Consider the following 20,709-nt stretch of genomic DNA (forward strand, 5'->3'; position numbering starts at 1 on the left):
GAAAATTTTAAAAACCACAGGCATGAAATATGCAAGAGATGTGGGACACCATGAAAAGACCAAATCTACAGATAATAGGAATAAAGGAAGGAGAAGAATTTCAGATTGATGGTATTGGCCAGATCTTAAATAGGATTGTAGAAGAGAATTTCCCGAAATTAAGGAAAGACATCCCCATACAAATATAGGAAGCACATAGAACACCAAATAGACAGGATCAGAAAAGAAACTCCCCTCAACATATCATAATAAAAACACTATATGTACAGAACAAAGAGAGAATACTGAAAGCAGCAAAAGAAAAACAAGTCACTTACAAAGGAAAGCCCACCAAAATTACAGCTGACTTATCATTGCAAACTATGAAAGCCAGAAGAGCATGGGCCAAGTCATTTCCAGTTCTACATGACAATAGATGCCAGCCTAGAATACTTTACCCAGCAAAAAATTTCTATTATAGTTGAGGGGGGAAGAAAAATCTTCCATGACACAAATAGCCTGAAAGAATACATGTCCACAAGACCAACCCTTCAAAGAATACTTGAAGCAATACAGAGAGCAGAGAGAGAAAAACAACTATACCCCAGGGTCAATGAAAGAAAATAAATAAAGGTATGACCTAGGAAACAAAATTAGAGGACACAAAGAACAATCAATATGATGGCAACCAATACACATCTTTCAATAATAACCTTAAATATCAATGGACTGAACTCCCCATTGTGTCCCCAGTCAAAAGACACAGGTTAAATGAATGGATTAAGAAACAAAATTCGGAGCTGGAGAGATGGCTCAGCAGTTAAGAGCACTGACTGCTCTTTCAGAGGACCTGGGTTCTATTCCCAGCACCCACATGGCAGCTATGAACTGTCCTTAACTCCAGTTCCAGGGGAATCTGAAGCCCTCTTCTGACCTCTGCAGCATTGCATGACATGGATGTGCTTACACACATGCAGGCAATACACTCATACACATAAAAAAATAAAAATAATAAAATGTTTAAATAAAAAAAAGAAACAAAATTCATCTCTTTGCTGTCTGCAAGAAACCCATCTCACCTTTAAGGACAGGCACTACCTTAAGGTAAAATGATGGAAAAGAATATTCCAAGCAAATGGCACTAAGAAACAAGCACGGATTGCAATTCTAATATCTGACAAAATAGACTTCAAAGTAAAACTAATCAGAACAAATAAGGAGGGTCACTTCATTCTAATCAAAGGAACAGTTAACCAAGAAGGTATTACAATCCTTAGCATATATGCACCAAACTCTGGTGCACCCAAATTCATAAAAACAACACTACAGGACTTTAAGACACAGATTAACCCCAACTCAGTAATAGTAGGGGACTTCAATATCCCACTGCCTCCATTAGACAAGTGCGGTCACCGCCAGTAGCAGCTGCTCCTTCGTTCTCACAGGTATCGAGGCTGCTCCTCCGCTCACCCTGGACTGAGGCTGCTCTTCTGCTTGCCGGTTGTCTCTGCTTCTGCCCGGTCCCGGATCCCAGGGCTGGTGAGGAGACTGTGTCAGCAGAGCTACATTCAGACACAGGAGACCAGGTTCAGTGACACAGGTCTGGTTTATTGCAGGAAGGCACAAGCTTATATAGGGGTAGTGGTCCAATCACAGCACAGCAAGTAGGATACCATATTAGCATAACAGGTTTAGTGTCCTATCACAGTACAGCAAGTAGGATACCTTATTAGCATAACAAACAGCATCCTATTAGCTATGAGCATATAACGTCCTATCACAGAATAGAGGCTAGGATGCCTCATTAGCATACTGGGTTTCAGATTACAGAGCCTGGCTTCCTGGACACCATAAGCACATGACAGTTGCAATATCACCCTAGGCTCAAGTCTGTCTCCCACAGACAAGTCAACTGGACAAAGAATAAACAGAAAGACATCTGAATTAAATGATACCATACATCAAATGACCTAACAGATATCCTTCGAATATTCGGATGCCTCATTAGCATACTGGGTTTCAGATTACAGAGCCTGGCTTCCTGGACACCATAAGCACATGACAGTTGCAATATCACCCTAGGCTCAAGTCTGTCTCCCACAGACAAGTCAACTGGACAAAGAATAAACAGAAAGACATCTGAATTAAATGATACCATACATCAAATGACCTAACAGATATCCTTCGAATATTCCACCAAGCACCAAAGAATACACTTTCCACTCAGCACCTCATGGAACTTTTTCAAAAACTGACCACATACTGGGCCATAAAACAAACCTCAACAAATACAAAAAAATGAAATAATTCCATGCATTCTCTCGGACCACAAAGTGATAAAGCTCAAAATCAACACTGGACAAAGCCCTGTCACTACATGAACACATGGTGATTGAACAGCACATTCCTAAACAATGAGTGGGTCAAAGGAGAAATTAAGAAAGAAATAAAAGAATTCCTGGAATTCAACAAAAAGGACAAAACAACACAACACAACCTCCGGGGCACATTAAAAGTCCTAAAAGGGAAGTTTATAGCTCTAAGTGCCTACATTAAAAAATTAGAACAAGCCCAAATAAATGACATAACACTGCAACTCAAGACACTGGAAAGGCAAGAACAAATGATATTCAGACCCAGCAGAAGAGAAGAAATTACAAAAATTAGAGCAGAAATTAATGAAATAGAAACAAAGAAAACAATACAAAGAATCAATGAATTTAAGAGCTGGTTCTCAGAAATGCTAAAGAAGATAGACAGACCCTTAGCCCAGTTAACCAAAAGAAAGAAAGAGCAAATCCAAATCAACAAAATCAGAGATGAAAGGGGAAACATCACAACAGACATCCAAAAGATCCAGACCATTATAAGGGAATATTTTAAAAACCTATATGCTATTAAATTTGAGAATCTTAAAGAAATAGATGGATATCTAAAATCACAGGAGCCACCAAAGTTAAACCAAGAAGAGACCAACAGTTTAAATGGACCCATAACATATAAGGAAATTGAAACAGCAATACAAAGCCTCCCAACTAAAAAAAAGCCCAGGTCCAGATGGATTTACAGCAGAATTCTACCAGACATTTAAAGAAGACCTCTGACCAATATTACTTATGATTCTAAATGATGGAAACAGGGAGAACTCCCAAATTCCTAATACCCAAACCGGGTAAAGACACAACCAAAAAAGAAAACTATAGACCCATATTCTTAATGAACATAGATGCAAAAATTCTCAACAAAATACTTGCAAACCACATACAGACACACATCAAAAAGATCATTCACCATGGTAGGCTTTATCCCAGAGATGCAGGGATGATTCAATATACACAAGTCCATAAACATCATTAATCATATAAATGGATTCAAAGACAAAAACCACATTGTCATCTAAATCGATGCAGAAAAGGCTTTTGACAAAATTCAGCATGCATTTCTATTCAAAGTCCTAGAGGGAATTGGACTGGAGGGAACATACCTCAACATAGATCTCAACATAATTAAATCTAAATACAACAAACACACAGCCAACATCATTCTAAATGCAAAAAAACTGGAAGCATTCCCATTAAAATCAGGAACCAGATAAGGATATCTACTATCTCCACTCCTTTTCAACACAGTGCTTGAAACTCTTGCTAGAGCAATAAGACACGACAAAGAAATTAAAGGAGGACCAATTAGAAAAGAAGAGGTCAAATTATCCCTTTTTGCAGATGATATGATACTATACCTAGGAGATTCCAAATGGTCCACCAGAAAACTCCTAGAATTGATCAACACTTTCAGTATAGTGGCAGGTTATAAATCAATCTACAAAAATCAGTAGTCTTTCTATATACCAATAACAAGCAATTGGAGAAAGAATACAGGGAAATGCTCCCATTCATAATTGCTGCAAAAAAATAATAAAATAAAGTATCTTGGAATAAATCTTACCAAAGACACCAAAGATCTCTACAATAAAAATTTTAAATCATTAAAGAGATTGAGGAAGACACCAGGAGATGGAAGGACCTCCCATGCTCATGGATTGGAAGAATTAATATTGTGAAAATGACCATCCAACCAAAAGCAATATACACATTCAATGCAACGCCCATCAAAATCCCCATGACATACTTCACAAATTTTGAAAAAAAAAAGTCCTTAAATTCATATGGACGCACAAAAGATCCTGGCTAGCCAAAGCACCCCTGAGCACAAAGAGCAACACTGGGGGATTACTACACCAGATCTCAAAGTATACTACAGAGCTGTCATCATAAAAACAGCATGGTACTGGCACAAAAATAGACATATAGATCAATGGATCATCATTGAAGATCCAAACTTGAGTACGCACAAATTCAGCCACCTGATATTTGACAAAGGTGCCAAGAACAGACATGGAGGAAAGACAGCATCTTCAACAAATGGTGCTGGCAAAACTGGATCTCCACCTGTAGAAGAATGAAACTACATTCTTATCTTTCACCTTGCACAAAAATCAACTCCAAATGGATCAAAGACCTCAATGTGAAGCTGGAAACCCTGAAACTATTAGAAGAAGATATTGGCAGTAACTTATAAGATATAAGTGTAGGAAAGGATTTTCTAAATTGGACAGCAGTTGCTCAGAAATTAAGATCAGCAATCAACAAGTGGGACCTCATTAAACTAAAACACTTCAGTACAGTAAAAGAAACAATAAAAAGAGTGAAGAGAAAACCCAGAGAAAAAATCTTCAACAGTGACACATGTGACAGGGGTTTAACATCAAGACTATGTAAAGAAATCAAAAACAAAGAATCGAGAAACCAAATGACCCAATGAAAAGATGGTCTAAATATCTAAACAGAGAGTTATCAAAGGAAGAAATAAAGATGGCTAAGAAATGCCCCCGCCTGCAGGGACCCTGTACAGGTAAAGCTTGAGGGGGACCACTTCCTGAAAGGAAAAACGGGCGAGAAAGAAGAGACGGAGCCCAAGCAAGTCCACTTGTCAAGGGTTCGCTTTATTGAACTGCAAGCTTTCCTTATATACAGTTTGTATTTAGAAGGGGTTGAAGAAGTTGGTCAAAGGTTACAGCATTCTTATGGATATGGGAGAGGGACTGAGCAATTCAGCAACGTGCGTGACTGCCAGGTGTTCCAAGAGATTACTGCATGACTTATCTTTTCCGAGAACTGTTTGCAAGGGGAAGAGAAAGATAACCTTGCCATAAATTCTTTCCCAAGGTTACTTGTGCAAGCAGAATGTCCTGCTTAAGTCAACTGTTTGTAGAGCCATATTATATTTTTTGGTAATGACTGTTGTTTCTCCAGCTCCTGACAAAGAAACATCTCAAAAAGTGTTCAACCTTGTTAGTAATTAGGGAAACACAAATTAAAACCACCCTAAGGTATCACCTTACCCCAATCAGACTGGCTAGGATCAAGAGAACAAATGATACCAAATGCTGGCAAGGATGTGGAGAAAGGGGAATGCTCATTCACTCATGGTGGCATTGCAAACTCTTGCAACTTCCATCAAAAACAGTGTGGAGAGCTCTTTAAAAACTAAAAATGAACCTATCGTATCACCCTGTTATACCACTCCTTGGCATATACCCAAATGACTCATCCTCTTGTAGAGACAGTTGCACAACCATGTTTGTTGCTGCTCTTTTCACAATGGCTAAGAGATGGAAGCAACCTAACTTCCCCTCAGCTGACAAGTGGTTAACAAAAATGTGGTATATTTACACAATGGAGTTCTATTCAGCAGTAAAGAAAGATGAAATAATGAAATTTGCAGGTAAATGGATGGATCTAGAAACTTATACTAAGTGAAGTAACACAGACTCAGAAAAGTAAAAGAGGTATGTTCTCCACCATTTGTGGATCCTGGCACCAACCAAATCCTTTTAAATTCCAGGCCCTTTTAATAAGATGATGCTATACAGCAGTCCCTTCTGCATGAAATAATTACCATCATCATGACTTCAGCTGAGCCTGTTGCTAAACATCTTCAAAATTGGGCTTGTTCACGGTTGTGCTCATTCATTACAGAAGGGCCAAGCAGGGTCATTGGACCCTCAATGGATTATCCAGCCACTCTTGCCAGCCAACTGTATGTAATTTAACCCTAATCACACATGGCATCCTGGATTTGGGGAGGGCTAAAGTATACAATCTGGGGAAGGCTAGCAAGAGAAGGCATGACCCATTTTGGGTAAAGGCTTTCCAGTGTGCATACACTCAGGTCATACATACACCTCAGCAGCCCCTCAGTTATCCTGGTAAGTAAGCTCAATAAATTCATTGCTTCTCCAGTAAAACTTTAATCAAACATTGGCTTGACACTAGAACCTTAAAAGGGAATAAGCATTGCTTAGCATCCCCAAGAAAAGAAGTCTCACAACAGGTGGAAAATCTATTTGTTAATGCTATTATGTCTCATAATTTTTTTTTAAAAAAAGAAAGAAAATGAGAATATAAAAGACGTTAAATGGATATGTTTTCCAAAATAGAAAAAATGAGAAAGCCTAAGCAAGTGATGAAGATCTGTTTTGGTTTGTTATGATATATAAAGGATGAGAAAAAATAATATATGCATAATCTTAAAATGTCTATGGTCATAGTTTAGTCAAGTAGTTTAAGGAACAAAATATATATCTAGTCAAGGTTTATCTGAGAATATTTGGTTTTTCACCCAAGCCTTAGCTACATAGCACATGATAATTAAAAGTACCAGACTGGTAGAACTAACCTTATTGGATGTTTAACAGCCATACTTTGAGGCCTATACTAATCTGGTCAGAGGGACTTTAAGGACAGTTTTTGCCCCTTGCCCTCCAAGGTCGACTATGTTCCAGGTTACTATGGAACATCTCTCAAAATGTCTTGTAACTGTGGTGAGTCACCTGTCCTCTTGTGCAGGGAGGACATGGAGACCCCACCAGATGGCTTGAATCAGTGTCCAGTCTACAAAGAGGAGGTTCAACACAGAAGAAACATTTCCTCCATGGTTCCAAATGAAGCCAGCCATGGTCAAGAAGGACCTTTAACTTAGCTTCACATAGATGGAACTGGTGAACAAAAGGAGCCAGGAGCTCCTCCCAAGCCCATGTGACCCCTGAGGAACAGATCCTCAAATGACCATAAGTGTAAAAATAAATTGATTTATTTGGGCCAACTGTATGGTCTTAAACACCCAAAACGAAAGTATAACCAAAGAGTGAAGTCATCGGTATATTTATTTAAGAGTTCAAAGGATTACACTTCCCAGACATTAGGCTTAAGTCTATATAAAAAGTTATTTAGACAATTATTTCTCATTGATGATATTGTTCTTAACCAGGAAGTGCTGCTCAGATGTAAGACTTCAAATCTTGATCTCCAATACTGTAGTGCCCACCTGTGGCTAAGGGAGACAACCATCTATTGTTCTAAAATGATGTATAAATTTGTTTTCTCCCCCTATCTAGAAGCCTTTGAGAGCGAACTGACACTGATTTTAACCACTCCAACAGCTATCAAAATACCTGAAAGCAAATCCTGAATCCATCACTCTCAAGGCCAGCCTTGGCAGACAAAAGAAAAATGAGGAGGAACCCAATAGAGGGGTGCTTTTGGAAGCCCTTGTCAAGAAATTCCAGTGGACTCTTATATGAACATTTGAAAATTGCTTTGTTCTGACCTTTTTCTAGTTCCCTGTCTAGAACTTGTAATGCTAATTACTCTTGCCTTTACTTCTCCTTCGCATCTCTTATTCACAATTCAAGGACTTTCTTTTCCCTTTAGAGATAAGAGTTATGCAATTTGGGAGTCTTTTAGATAGACCCACTCAAGGGGCACCCCAGTTGCCTCACCCTCCATCCCTGTTCAGCATGGAAGGAGCCAGAACAGTCTGCATCCCTATTCCCTATTGGCAATTTGGGTAACCTCTTCAGAGGTTGGTGTGGTAAGAATAGGAGGGAGGAATTGGCTAGGCAGTTAGGGTAAAAAGACCCCAAAGAAAAGTAGCCAGTTTCTTGGCTAAAAGTCAAAATGTCTTTGGGCCTCTTAGCAACATACTCTGTTCCAAAGGCCAAAAATGTCAAAAGTATTTGGGAGCTCTTATGTAATCCTTAAAAAATTTTAGGGCTACCTCTTCAGAGGGGGGGAATGTTAGAGTAGCAAAAAGCCCAATTAAAAAAAAAAAGGAGTACATGAAGTTATCAGAAAAAATGGGGAGATATGGGAGGAGTTGGAGGAGAGGGATTGGGCATGGATTTGATCAAAACACCTTATATGCATGTTTGAAATTCTCAATAAATTATTTATTTAAAAATAAAGTACAAAGAAAAAAAGAATTGGCAAATGGGATCTTATTCACCTTAAAAGCTTCTGCACAGCAAATGAAACAACAGAGTGAAAAAAGCTACCAACATAATAGGAGGAAATCTTTGCCAGCTCTTAATCTGACGGGAAATTAGTACCCATGTTATATAATGAACTCAAATATTTAAATGCAAAAACAGCAAATAAATCAGCAAGTAGTTTGACAGGCCCTCTTCAGATAAAGAAGTAGAATTGTTCAAGAAACGCATGTAAAATATTCAGCATCTTTAGCCATCAGGGAAATGCAAATGAAAATTGCACTGAAACCTGGACGTGGTAAAGTACACCTGTAATCACAGCAGATGGAGGCTGAGGGCAGAGGATCACCATGAGTTTGAGGCTAGCCTGGGCTGCTTATTGAGTTCCAGGCCAGTCATGGAGAAGGCATATTTGTCAGGTTTTCTAGACTTCCAGGATAGAAGAGTTCTCCTTGAAGTTCCCAGGAAAGTTTAAAGCATCAGAGACATCTGGCAGGGGTGGGTTGTGAGCAAAACTCAGCCTTTTCCTGTGTCAGCACAGGCTAGGTGTGGAGTGCAGCTGTCTGGTTGTTGTCTCCCTTTCAGTGGGAAACTCTGGTGGGAGCAACCATGGACTAGATACCAGGATGTTCTTACCAAGGAAACATGCAGGCCAAGCTGGATCTAAGACTGAGGGGCAAAGAAGGTAGAACAGCATGGGGTGGTAGCCTGAGCCAACAAGAGATTCCAGATCTTTAGCTACACAGTGACTCTGTGAGCCAGGCAGGTAAGTTGGAGACACTGGCTAGTGACAAGCATAGGAGGGCCCAACTGCAACCTAAGTCCAAGAGGCACAGATCCTTATTTAAGGACAGCCCAACTATCAAAGCTCAACTAGAAGGCAGGCTCAGAAGAGACAAGCAGGGGCATAAAGCCAGAAGTGACCAGGACTTTCCAGTAAGCATCCTGTTCCTAGGCTAGTGGGAGACTAGGAAGAGATGTCGACCAGGGAAGGTTGACCCTTTGCCTTTTACCCACATGAAAATCCCTTAAGATTGAACTGCTTAGCCTTATTTTACAAACAGGGTAATTGAAGCTTTCTTGAGATCTTCCACTAATGCACCCAAGATTTGTACCCACAGTGTGTGTGTGTGTTTCTCACGTGACTCTGTGAAACAATTGTGTAGTATTATCTGTTTTCTTTGTTTGTTTTTTGCCCTTCATTACCAGTGGAAAGCTAGTGCTCATTCTTAGGACCATTCAGTAACCCATCAACCAAAAGTAAAGATATGTGAGACTGAATTTGTAAGGGACAGAAGTTTCCCACAGCTACCTCAAGGAGAGGACCTTTTAGTACAAGGTCAAGCATCAACCCAGCTCTTCTCTCATAGCTGCTCATGGTTGTCATTGGTGTTCTTGCTCTGGCTTCTCTTCCTGTATTTCCACCACAGGGCTGGAACTCCACAGCCTGATGGACATGCAAGTGAGAAGGAGAGATCTACAGCTGCTCTAAGTCCACACCTTCCCTTTGGTGCTACAGCCTCAGTGATGCCACTGTTACGACTTTCCTTGACTTTGTGCAAATTTCTTTCCCTTTCCCCAGCTGTATGATGGCACTGTCTGACACGTCCATGCCCAAAGCTGGTGCACACTTTTTCCTCCCTCATTCTGGTTCTTGGTTCCATTTTAAGGTGCAGTTTTTCTTGACAGTCTGCCAGTGAGTCATTCTTCATCTGGTAAGCAAACACCATGCTCTTGTGTGCCCTTGGATGATCTGTTCCCAATTTCTCTAAACTTAGGGGAATAGAGCAGAAATAGCCTGTGTCTTTTACAGACTGGATATAATGATCAAAAGGATTATCTAGGGTTGGCTATGTAGTGAGACCCCATTGCAAAACAAAGCAGAACCAAAGCAGACAATTGCTGCTCATGGTAGTCACTCAGAAACTGTGCCAAAACCCAGGGCCTTCCCTAAAGTTGGTTACAGATAACCACTACCACAATATCAGGGAAAGAAAGAAGTCTCAAAAATGAATTACAAAGGTATTACCCTAAAACTCTTCAGCGACTCTCTTGCTAATTTTCTGTTGTCCCTATGATAAGTTACTAAAAGCTTGGTGACATAAAACAACACAAAAGCACTTCTTTATGGTTCTGGGGGTGAGGTATCCAAAATGAACCCCAAGGGCCTAAAATCAAGATACCATATTCCTTCTAGAGGCTCCAGGAAGGAATCCATTACTTGTCTCTTCCAATTTTAGGACCTGGCAGCATTTGCTGGCTTCTGTCCTGTGTCATCTTGCCTTCTCTACTATAGTCAAAACTCCCTCTGCCTCATACCTATAAGGATACTTGAAATGGCTTAGAGCCAAGATAACCCATAATAATATCATTATCCCTAATATAATCACTTGTTCATAGTCCGTTTGTTATAAAACATTCACAACTTCAAGGATTATATTGTAGACTTTTTTTTTCAACCTGCCATAGTCCACTCTCTGGACCCCCCAAACTCATGTCTTCCTTATACATATTCACTTCATTTCAGCATCCTCTAAACCTTCAACTCATTATAGCATCAACTGATGCTATCATCAGTTTTATTATCTACATCATCTCTGTAAGAAATAGGGGAGACTGGTGGGGGGCTGCATATGAGTCATACCAGGGAAAGTTCCTCCACATCTTTGGTCCTGGAAAACAAATTATTTTCTCCAAAAATACAATGGTGGGACAGGTACCAAATAACTGTCACATGCATTCCCATTTCAAGAGGAGAAAAACAAATGGAAGGAAGGAGTCATCAGTCCCAAGAAATTTCAAAATCCAGTCAGAAAACTCCACCAGTATGCAAAGCCTGAGCCTCTAATCCTCTACAGTTCAAGGTGCCCCTCTTCTGCAGGAATAATTTTTGTAATATGAACATAATCTGGACTAAGGCCTTTTGGAAAATTCACTGAACCTTTTGCTCTTTTGACCTGGGTACATGATCTTGCTTCCGGGGACTCCACTCAAAAAGATAATGAACGAACGTGGGTATGCTTGATAATTAACATAGCAAAACCCTGGAAGACAGTGAGCCCATTTTCAGTGAAAACATGAAGATTAAAAAAGGATGCTTGACTTTGTGTGTAGAGATACTCTAGAACTAGAGATGAAAAGGCAAGATTTTCTGACATGGGTGGATTCAAGCTTGTACTTCCTCAATTGAAGTGGGAGAAACCACGTTGAATGAAATTGTGGGTGATGCCTGATGGAGGACACAGTTCCAGAGCATAATTCCAGGGGGAATTCCAAGAGTCATCTGGGGATACAATGTCCTCCGAGTTTTGGCCCACTCTTAAAAACTAAAATTAAGAGTCAGACTATTTTATTCAAGTAAATGTAATGTTGGCATAGTAACACCATACCCTTGTGCCCACCTGCTCTGCTCTCTGTGCCGGGACTGTTCTCAAAGAAGCATCCTCTTTCTCTTGGTGAGTAGCACACGTCTGCTGGAGACTAGTCTCATCAGCCTATAGAATCCCAGGAGTCAACAGCCTCCTTTCCTTTCATCCTGCCTGTTTGTTTTATTATAAGTTTGTCCTGTTTCTGCTGATACAACATCTCAAAAATATTGTAGCTGTTCTATGAATGTCATGGGGATTCACTCTATTAGACCAAAAGGGCCCCAAACCTCTGTTTTTTTCTCATCTCTATCCCTGACTCCTGCTGAGATGGCTGAGGTGATCCATGAGTTAGGTATGTCTGATTTTTTTAAGTACAGTCAGAAGGTTGTCCAATTCCACCCTTGTCCTTCTCTCCAGAACATTTCCTGATGTCAATGTCCAAATGTTAGTATCTTTTGCTATCTTTTGTTGGGTAGGCTAAAAATGTTTGAAGATAAAGACTAGGTCTGATTTAGTCTTGAATACCCCAAACACATTTTGTTACTAGTCCAGCAGTCAGTGGAAGCTTAACACCTCAAATTAAAGTATGAGACAAATACAAGGAACTAATGTCCATCTGTCTTGGGTCAATTGACCACCAAAATAGGCTCTGAGATAGTACCTAATGTGCAGGGTTTAGTCTTGGAAGTGTTGAAGCACTTCCTGAAGGAGAAGCCATCAGGGAGTTAGGAAGCTGGGCAAGAAGCCCAATAAAGATATGGTTTCAGGAGAAAGACAGATGTTCCCTCCTGGCCCCAAGACGTTATGGTGTCTAAATTATACAGCAAAGTTTGTCCTGACTCAAGACCAATAATCTGGACCCCCCAAACTGCTGCTAACTGCTATCCATAGCTACTGCCACACAAGGTGACAAATCCGAGGCACTCTCAGCTCTGTACATGGGTTGTTTAGAAGGAGAAGCCTTAGAAGCCCAACAGTAGGCTTCTAGGAAATTGTAGTTGTGAGCTACTAGAAGAGAACTACCTGGGGCTGGAGTTGTGCATAAGGAATGGCAAAGGGAATCTGGGAGGCCAACAGCACAAGTGCCGTGTTAGAAAACCACAGAGCAAAACTGGGGTGGTAGTTTCTACAAGCATGGTATAACATACATACTCTTGGCAGAAATCCTCTTTTCTTTTACCTAAAGTGGTGCTGTGATGTACTGCATTCTTGCTTGGGGAGCTTCTAAGAAACTAGAGATGTTTAGGTGTTGGAAGTTAAGTCCTAAACACTGTACTGAATTCTATTACCCCACCCCCATGCACTGCCCCAGCCCTACTGGTCATTATTATTTCAATCATCCATCACCATATATTGATCCTCCCTCTGAAAGCCCTACTAATTTTTCCCAAAGAGGAGTGAGGCCACCCACTCTAGACAACGTGATTGGTCCCCTCTGACCTGAGAAAATGCCATCCACTTAACCCATTTGTCAGCTGGAGAGGTGATTCAGACAGGTCACCTTTTATAATGGCTCTGTTTCTATTTCTGGATCAAGCTGATTAGTGCTTGGCCGGTACTGACTTGTGTTACCCTGAATGAATTCATAATATCGCTGTTGTCTGCTATTCATCCCTACAGTGGCAATGGCATGCTCTTTCAATATCCTCATTTCCTACTCTCTGTGCCCAGGGGGAAGTAGCTGGGCACAGGTTCTCATTTGGAGACAAGAAGCGGTGGCTGTGGCCCGGGTCCAAAGTGGCAGTGCCCTCAGTTAATCTTACATGCTGCTCTCAATGGACTCGCTGCCCTAACTGAACTGTGATTCCCTCAGATCTGTGTGCTGAAGCCCTAACTCTCAGTGTGACTACTTTGGAGGTAGGGCTTTTAGGAAATAATTACAATTAAGATAGGTGATAAGCAAGTCGAGGTGGGCAAAAGGATACATAGACATGAAAGAGGAAGAGACTGTGGGGAGGCTGCAAAGGGGGGATTGGAGGATGGAGGAGATGAAGGGGAAAGAGAATCACTAAAACACACTTCACTTTGTTCCAAAATGTTATATCTGACACCTTTTATGCTCATTTAAAGCATTTTAAAAAATCCCCCCAAAAGATTAAGTATCCCATAATAGTGGAGTCTCAATGGAAGAGGAAGAGCAGTTGTAGATGTATAAGAAGACACACGGACCAGCCATGCATGGTGGTTCACACCTAAAATCCCCACACTTTGGAGGCAGAGGCAGACTGGCAGACTGGATTTCCAGGCCAGCCAAGGCTACAGAGTGAGACCCTGCCTCAAAATAATGAAAACAAACAAAACTGCTTCTGGCCCACTGTTGTCTGATCCAAGGAGTCTGAAGATGAAGCAAGCTTTATTCACAGGCCGAGGACAAAACTTCATGAGCACTAATATGTGCTCCATTGCAAGTTAATTTAATATTAATGCTTAATAACAACCCTCCATGTGCTGCCCAGAAGAAGCCTGGCTTTGCCTTGTGACCACTTGACTCCCAAAGAACAGAAGCAGCAAATAGAGGACAGCAAGCAAACACCTCCAGAGACATCATCAGAGGTGTGACACACCAGACCTGTGCTTATGTTGCCACTACTGGAGATGAAATTCCTGAAATGTGTTCTAAATTATGAGGACATTTTGTATGTATCTGCATGAAACATATGTTTTTGTGTGCTTGTGTGTGTGCTCGTGTGTGTACATGTTCAGGTGTACATGTATACGTGTACATGTGGAGGCCAGAGAACAACAGGTCATTTCTCAAGCTCTGCTTTTTTTTTTTTTTTTTTTTTTTTTTTTTTTTTTAAGGTAAGAGCTCTCACTGGCCTGGAACTTACCAAGTAGGCTAGGCTGGCTGGCTAGTAAGACTCATATCCGGCTTTAAAAAACAAAACAAAACAAAGAAAAAACCAGAGTTCTGGGGATCAAACTCAGGCCCTCCTGGTTGCAAGATACCCTACTGACTGAGCTATCTCCCCAGCCCCTATATCAAACAGATTTCTAATCTACAACTTCTGAGTTTAAATTCATAGTAACATGATTTAAAAAAAATAACATCATATTTGTGAAGTATGAAATTGCTCTGCTTGGCATTTTAGAAAATGCTACCAAAGCTGTGAGTGCAACTGAGGCTCAAGGAAAAACTGCAAACTGCAGGGGATGGACTGAGAGCATTCCGATCTATGGCCTTCCCTGAGCACCTCCACCCTTGACCTGCGGTAGACACAGATTTTCATACACATCGAGGATTTGTAAAACCTTTCAGTTGTGACCACCTTTTTCCTAGGTTTTCTACAAATCTGACTCAGAACTTGCTCCCAGGCCCTATGTTTGGATTCATTTTTCCCTCTGGCTTTTCACAGCATTTGGCAAGACTGTTTTCTACTTAGGTTATCGACACCCAACCGTGAAATTATAGGCTTTTACTAGTCTGCAAGGTCAACCCAGAAGCCACTTCTCCTAAGCGCCATTTGCTCACATGGCCAGAATCTCCAACTCTGAAACATCTACATTCAGCTGCCCCAGGAGGGTGAAAGATGTAACATCTTGCTTAGGCCAGCTCAGTGCTGAAAGAGGGTGTGATTATGTTGAGGACCATTGATCTGGTGAGTGAGCTGGCACCTCAGCTCACAGGGAACAGCATCTGAACTCTGTGTTGAGTTCCCTCCTGGGTGTCATGTCCTTACTTTGAAACAGAGCTAGATGGGACTTGTGCCCTCCCAGTAATTAAGGTTAATGAGCATTCCCCCATCTGGTGGGTAGCAGGGGAATCTGCTCTTTGAGGTCACATGTTCGGCATTGGCCCCGCTGGAAGGATCAGGAGTTGCTGATCATCTTCCCGGGGAGTACATCCCTGGGATCTAAAGCCAGACAAGACAGGGGAGGGTCATAAGGTGATCCTGCTGAGGTCTGACCCCTTTAATGTACAAAGTATCTGATCTGAGGCTAACTTGAGACAGATTGTGCAGAGAACATCAATCAGAGTTAGCACTTGAGAAACCAGACAACTGAGTCCTGTCTGTCCCTGAGAGTCACTCAGTGACCAAGTAGAGGCCATGCTGCAGGGCCTGAAGCCTGGAGAGAGGTGGCAGAATCACAGGATGCCCCAAGTCCAGATATTACTTTGAGACCCCAAGCAAACAAGCCCTTCCTCTCCCTCCACCAAATATCTTCCTTTGTGAAATGGAGGGAGCTGAGCTAGATCCTGTTTTCAAAGTATAGTGCAAGGAATACTGGGGGCTCTGGAAAACATGCACGCCACACTCACAATAGTGAGGGGAGAGTTTCTGAAGGTTGGGAGTTACAACACGAGGGTTCGTTTCTTTAAAAAGAAAAGACAAAGCAAATACGATCCCATAGTAACTGCAAATTCTACACCATAGATGTGGGTGTCTTCTGTGTTATTTGCTTTTCTTATTCTTAAATTTCTCAAACAATAAAGCAATCAAGGCTGGAACAGGTCTTGACCTCACACCGAGAACAACCAGGTCTCCCACAAGCATAGGCGCATACAGAAATGCAAGGTTCCTTTTGGTTTTATATGAATGGCATGTCACATTGGTTCCTCAACTTACTCTTTCACTTAACAAGCTATCCTCACCTTCTTTTGTATGTATGTGCATGTGCATGTTTTCTTTTAACTGCCTTAGAATATTCTATGACATAGATATGCCATGACTATCTTGACCATTCCATAATTGACAAAAATTAATTCTGTTCCCTGATTCTCACCATTACAACGATGCTTCCATGAACAATTTTTTTCAAAATCCCAGAGTAATCAGTTTAGGTGTCTATTGGCATATAAAAAAGAAAATGTAGTATATGCACACAATGGAATACTATTAAGCCCTAAAGAAAGATCTTGTCACTTTTAACAAAATGAATGAAACTGTAGAAGGTTATACTAAGTGAAATAATACAAGTATAAAAAGGCAAATAGTATACTTTTCTCCTCATAGGTGAAAGCTAAGTAAGCTGAGCACATAAGAGAAGGGAGTAGAGGAGGGGTTGCCAGACAAGTTGGTTATGGGGAGCAAAAATATACTTAAATAGGAGTAAGTTCTAGTGTTCTGTAGCACAGTATTGTGACTGCAATTGTCATTAGTCATTGTATATTTCAAAATCACTAGAAGTTATTTCAGCTATTTCCAACTCAAGGCAGTGATGCTGGAGATGATGAATACATGAATCACTTTGATTGGACACCGCACATTAGATACACATATCAAAATAGCACAGTAATTCCATGCACAGTTATTGTGTCAGTTAAAATAGTTTTTAAAAATCCCAACAAAAGAGCAGTGAATTTTTGACCAGACATACATTTTCTTCTCATTAGCATGGCCAGACAATCAGTAGAAGATATTACTATTAGTAGATAACCAAAACTCTTAGGTGTCGTGTTTATCCTCCCACTGCACAGATCAAACCCCAGCTGTGGCATGGCCCTGAACCCTCTTCCCAGTTTTGTCTCAAGGCACTGAGTAAAACAAAACAAAACAAAACAAAACAAAAAACCCAGAATTCAAGACAAGCTAAGAAGGAAAAAAATTCAAGGACGTACTCCTGATTCCCAACATGGAACTATGGTGAACAACATACGGAACTATATAGTCAAACCAGAGGTAGACACTGGGCTTGTTTGCAATGAGGGAGACCCAGGAGTTGGCTCCACCGGGTTAAGATGCTCTGCCTCACCCCAGGGGCATCGCAGAGGGAAAGGGAGCCCTATGTGCATGAGAACACCCAGAGTCCTGCAGTGATTCACATCCGTGTTCAGTAGTCCATGGGAATTTGCATCAAGTATGTTTTTAAAAAAGGACCAAATGAAGAAATAAACAGTAGAAGCAGACCTGCAGAAAATCTACATATCAGAATTATTATTGAAAAGTAAAAGTAAATAAGAGAAGCTAATGCCAATGACCAAAGCTGGGCAGTGGAGAGACAAGAGGAATCAGGATAAAGGAAGAAACACAAATAAATATCAAACTAATGAAATGAATATGCTTATTGTAACTCTACTTCCAAGTCCAGAAGGAGAGCAATGAAAAATCTTGTAGAAAAACAGCCGATGGGATGGCTGGGCAGGAAAGGACAAGATCAATTCCTGGGCCCCACGTGGTAGGAGAGAACTGACTCCTCCACAGGCATGCCCTGACATGCACATGCAAAACACATGCACACCATAAATAAATAATTAATTACTTAAAATTAAAAACAGATCTAGTAGAAAGAGGCTGGGAATGTGACTCAGCGGTAGCGTGCTTGCCTAGTGTGTACAAAGCTGAAGGTCTGGGGTGGAGAGGTGGTTAAGAGCACTGACAGCTCTTGCAGAGAACCTGGGTTCGATTCCCAGCACCCACATGGCAGCTACGAACCGACCTTACCTCCAGTTCCAGGGAAATCCGAAGCCCTCTTCTGACCTCCGTGGCATTGCACAACACGGGTGTGCTCACATACATGCAGGCAATACACTCCTTCACATAAAAAATAAAAATAATAAATAAAATAATTTTAAACAAAGCCGAAGATCTGATCCCATCACTGCAAAACAACAACAAAAGTATAAGATAGAACTTGAAAAGTAGATAAATGGTATTGACCTCACACAAAGAGAAACGCAGTGGAGCTTAAACTTACAGAAAGTTATTTAACTGCATTCACAGTGAGAAATGAAAACTAAATACACTCTGAGAGTTACAAGGGTGTACGCATCTGTCACACACATCATGGCCCTGTGTGGTGGTGCACTTGAGAGGTTGAGGTAAGAGGACTGTGCTACGTACATAGCCACAGACCAGTCTGGGCTAGAGCAAAAGCCTGTTTCTGAAAAACAAAACAAGAACAAAAAGATGCATATTTGTGTGTTTCACCCTATGTAAATTTCCCCTTTAAGGAATTATAAACAGGGCTGGTGAGATGGCTCAGTGGGTAAAGGTGCTTGCTGCTGAACCTGATGATCTGAGGTTGATCCCCAGAACCTACATGGTGGAAGGAGAGAACTGACTCCCACAAGTTGTCCTCTGATCTCACTACGTGTGAGTCATAGCACATGTATATCATATTCTCTCTCTCTGTCTCTCTCTCTGTCTCTCTGTCTCTCTCTCTCCAAACAAACAATAATAGAATAAGAAAGAAGCTAGAAAATAAACCAGTGTCGAAGTCTAGCTATTGCTATGCATGCTGCAGTGCTCTGAGGGTGAAGGGTCCCTATATCTGTATCTTACAAAACGCATTCAAAAATAAGGAGGATAGATGGGTGGATAACTATGTATGTTGCAATCTTTTCAACTTCTATAATTTTGAGAATGTTGAGAAAAACATTTTCTCAAAAACATTTCCCCCAAACTTGGCAGAAATAAAGAGTCCTGGGTATAACCCCGAAGGGCTCAAAGTCAACCACATACCACAGAGACACTTGCACACCCATGTTCACTGTTGCACTATTCACAGTAGCTAAGGCACGAAATCAGCCTGTGTACATGTCCATCAGCAAGCGAGTGGATGAAGGAAACATGGCACATACACAATGGGATTTGGTTCAGCCATAAAGAAACATTAGTCATTAATTTGGCAGGAAAATGGACACAACTGGAAATCATTGTAAAGTGATGTATCACAGATGCAGAAAGACAAATACTACCTGTTTTCTCTCATATGAGAGTCCTACACTTATTTTCACATATGTACAGATATATAGAGGGATATGAACGTAGCTCATGAAACTAGAAAGGGGAAAAAGAAATCATAAGGGAGGATTAGGGAGGGGAAGGAAAAGAGGGTAAGAGAATAAAAGTGACGTGAAGCCAGAGGGGACCATAGTGCTCAAGAACAGGGGTTTGAGGGGTGGGGGAAGGAGAAAAGATCACAAAAGCAAAGTATGTATGAAAATGCCATAATGAAACCCATCTTTGTAGGCTAATTTTTAAAAATCAAATTAATTAATTAATTAATTAATTTGTCTTTTTTTGAGACAGGGTCTCCCTGTAGCCTCAGCTGGCCTGAAACTCACTATATAGACCAGGCTGGCCTTGAACTCACAGAGATCCACCTGCTTCTTGCTTCCCAAGTGGTAGGATTAAAGGCGTGTGCCACTACACCTAAAAAATGAAATTTTCTAAAAAAGAAAGTAGAGAAGGGAAAAGTCCAGCATGAGCCCAGGAAGTATACAGGGGCTTCAGGGTGCCCTTCCTGCCTGTGCAGTCATGGTCACCATTGGGGCCGAAGTCTCCAGAATAACCAGTCCTCTGTCCTTCTGTTCTAGCCCCCAGCACACTGCTCTCTAAGATGCACAATGTCTCATTGGCTCAAGCTGTTCAGCCCTCTGCCTTCGTTCCTGAAACGGCTCAGCCCCAGGTCCTCCTGAAGTGGTGACCTCTCCAGCTGGCAGGTGTGTCCGAGGGGTGGGAGAGGACAGACACAAGTTCTAAAGGGAAACGAGGCTGCTTCAAGGTTGGGTGTGAGGCCTTGGCTAAGGCATTTCCCTGCTCTGTGACTCAGCTTCCACATTTACAAAAAGCTTGTGTAGAAAGCAGGGTGTCCCTTCATCCTTAAGCTCTCTGCCCCTGCAGCAGACCTGTCCCCTCCTTGCCTGCCCCAGACCCATGTCAGTCCACCATTTTGCTGCCTGGCCAGCCCCTGAAGGCTAAGGACTGTGCTGGATTTTCTCATGCAGGACTGATTGCATTTCATGCACATGTGCCTATGAAGCAGGTCTACTCTCCTGCACTTAGGAGGAAGAGCACTGGTCTGGAAAGTCAGCAAATCACCCCCAAATGTTTGAGTGATGCTCCTCAGACCTGCTGCAGCAGCAGAACTGGGCTAGGGCCTGCCTAACTGCTCCAACAGCACCTCCCGTCACACCTGCACCTTTCCAGGTGTGATAAGCCCCAGCACAAGCCCTGCAGAGTTTCTGGAAGCTGTAGAGGGAACCAGGATGTGGTCCTTCTGCGTCCGCCTCACCACTGCAGTGGCTCTTCTTGCCTGTCCTGTGTTCAGCATTCGGTTTCTTTAGAAACCCAGGTTCTGTTGAATTAA

At 41.5% G+C, this 20,709-nt stretch overlaps 1 protein-coding gene across 2 annotated transcripts in view; it reads left to right on the top strand.

The window, feature by feature from the left end:
• Positions 1 to 20,709, top strand: part of Ctxnd1 (cortexin domain containing 1) — a 68,823-nt gene that overhangs the window by 44,953 nt on the left and 3,161 nt on the right. For both annotated transcript variants that reach the window (XM_029556270.1, XM_029556271.1), the window contains exon 2: positions 19,937 to 20,062. The gene's annotated coding sequence lies outside the window, so the exon portion shown is untranslated. The remainder of the gene's footprint in view (positions 1 to 19,936; positions 20,063 to 20,709) is intronic.

This window comes from Nannospalax galili, unplaced genomic scaffold, assembly GCF_000622305.1.
Source record: "Nannospalax galili isolate Female #2095 unplaced genomic scaffold, S.galili_v1.0 scaffold627, whole genome shotgun sequence".
Taxonomy (NCBI): domain Eukaryota; kingdom Metazoa; phylum Chordata; class Mammalia; order Rodentia; family Spalacidae; genus Nannospalax; species Nannospalax galili.